The sequence below is a fragment of the Rhinopithecus bieti genome, unplaced genomic scaffold (assembly GCF_001698545.2).
Source record: "Rhinopithecus bieti isolate Rb0 unplaced genomic scaffold, ASM169854v2 scaffold_12490, whole genome shotgun sequence".
Lineage (NCBI taxonomy): Eukaryota > Metazoa > Chordata > Mammalia > Primates > Cercopithecidae > Rhinopithecus > Rhinopithecus bieti.
The window spans coordinates 134,648-137,457 of record NW_016807070.1 but is presented as its reverse complement, the minus strand read 5'-3'; positions in this window follow the sequence as shown (position 1 = coordinate 137,457).

Below are 2,810 nucleotides of genomic sequence, written 5' to 3'. Positions count from 1 at the left end.
AACACCTTTATCATTATATGCTGACTTTCTTTCTCTCTTCTTAATTGCTTTTGTCTTCAAATTTACTCTGTTTGATATAAGTATAGCTACTCCTGCTCTTTTTTGTTTTCCATTGGCATGGAATATCTTTTTCTGTTTTTTTAATTTTCAATCTATGTGTGTCTTCATAAGTGAAATGTGTTTCTCATATGCAACAGATCACTGGTTCTCATTTTATCATCCATTTAGCCAGTCTTTGTCTTTTAATTGAATATTTTAGTTCATTTACATTGAATAATATTGATAAGGAAAGACTTACCCTTGCCATTTTAAAATTTATTTCCTGGTTGTTTTGTGGTCTTCTCTTCCTTCTTTCTGTCCTTCCTGTCTTCCTCTAGTGAAGGAGGTTTTCTGTGGTGATATGTTTTAGTCTCTTGCTTGTCATTTTTTGTGTTTTCATTTTATGTTTTTTGGTTTGAGGTTATTTTGAGGCTTGCAAATACCATCTTATAACACAGTATTTTAAGCTGATAATAGCTTAACATTGTTTGCATGAACAGACCGACAATCAAAAAGAAAACTAATAAAAATTCTACACCTTAACTTGATCCCTAAGCTTTTTAACTTTTTGTTGTTTCTATATATATCTTATGTACTATGTCTTGAAAAGTGGTTGTAGTTATTACTTTTGATTGGTTCATTGTTTATTCTTTCTACTTAGGATAAGAGTAGTTTACACATTACAGTTACAGTGCTATAATATTCTATGTTTTTCTGTGTACTTGCTATTACCAGTGACTTTTGTACCTCCAGGTGATTACTTATTGCTCATTAATGTCTTTTTCTTTCTATTTGAAGTACTCCCTTTAGCATTTCTTGTAGGGCAGATCTTGTGTTGATGAAATGTCTCATCTTTTGTCTGGGGAAATCTTTCTTTCTCCTTCATATTTGAAGGATATTTTCACCAGATAAACTATTTTAAGGTAAAATTTTATTTTCCTTCAGCACTTTACATATGTCATGCCACTCTCTTCTGATCTGTAAGATTTACACTGAGAAGTCTGCTTCCAGATGTATTGGAGCTCCACTGTGTATGTGTGTCTATTTTCCCTCTCTTGCTGTCTTTAGGATCCTTTCTATATCATTGATCTTTAGGAGTTTAATTATTTATTACCTGAGGTAGTCTTCTTTGCATTAAATCTGCTTGGTGTTCTATAACTTCCTTTTACTTTGATATTGATACATATTTCTCGGTTTGGAAAGTTCTCTGTTATTATTCTTTTGAAAAACGTTCTACCTCTATCTCTTTCTCTACCTCCTCTTTAAGACCAGTCTTTCAGATTTGCCCCTTTGGGGCTACTAATATTTCTTAGATCCTGTGGGCATGCTTCGTTGTTTTTTATTCTTTATTCTTTTGTCTCCTCTGTGTATTTTCAAATACCCTGTCTTCAAGCTCACTAACTTTTTCTTTTGCTAGATTCATTCTGCCATGAAAAGACTCTGACACATTCTTCAGTATATCTATTGCATTATTTAACTTCAGAATTTCTGCTTGATTCTTTTTAGTTATTTCAATCTCTTTGTTAAATTTCTCTGATAGAAGTTTGAATTCCTTCTCCACATTATCTTGAATTTCTTTGAGTTTCTTCAACACAGCTATTTTGAACTCTGTTTGAAAGGTTACATATCTCTTTATCTAGGGTTTGTCCTGGGTGACTCATTTAGTTCATTTGGTGTGATCACGTTTTCCTGGATGGTGTTAGTGCTAATAGATGTTCTTCAGTGTTTAGGCGTTGAAGAGTTAGGTATTTATTGTATTCTTCACTGTCTGGAATTATTTATACTCATCCTTTTTGGGAATGCTTTCCAGGTATTTGAAAGGACTTTGGTGTTGTGATCTAACCTGTATGTGCTTTAGGGTACACTCCAAGCCCACTAACACTGTGGTTCTTGCAAACTCACAGAGGCACTACCTCCATGGTTTGGACAAGATCCAAGGGAATTCTCTGTATTACCAGGCAGAGACTGTTGTTCTGTTCCTTTATTTTTTCTCAAACAGAGTCCCTCTCTGTTCTGAGCCACCTAAGGTTGGGAGTATGGTAACACAAGCACCACGGTGGCTTTCACCACTATGACTGTGCCTGGTCAGACCTAAAGCCAGTTCAGCACTGGGTCTCACCCAAGGCCTGCTATAGCCACTTTCTGGCTGCTTTCAATGTTTGTTCAAGGACCTGGGACTCTATGATCAGCCAGTGGCAAAGCCAGCCAGGTCTGTGTCCTTCAGTTCAGGGTAACAAGGTCTCTCTGGGCCCAGGTGGGTACAGAGGTGCCATCTGGAAGTAAGAGACTACAGTCAAAAACCTTAGAAGTCTCACTGGTGTTCTATTGTACTGTGACTGAGCTGGCACTCAAACCACAACATGCAATCCTTCCCTCACTTCCCTCTACTTTCCAAAGGCAGAGAAGCCTCACCCTGTAGCCACCCCCAGGCCACAAGGAGTCCTGCCAAACTACTGCTGATATTCCCTTAAGACCCAAAGGCTCTTAAGTCAGCTTGTGGTGATTGCTGCCTGGCATGGAACTCACCCTTCAGGATAATGGGCTCCCCTCTGTTCTAGCACAGGTCCAGAAATGCTACCCAGGAGTCGTGTCCTGGAATTGAGGACTCCAAAAGCCCACTTGGTGCTCTGCTCCCCTGTTGCCATGCTGGTACCTGAAGCCAACTGTCTAGAAATGTCATCTGGGAGCTAGGGCCTGGTATGGGGGCCTCATGACTCTATGCAGTGCCTTATCCTGCTGTGGCTGAGCTGGTATCCGGGATGTAAGAGAGA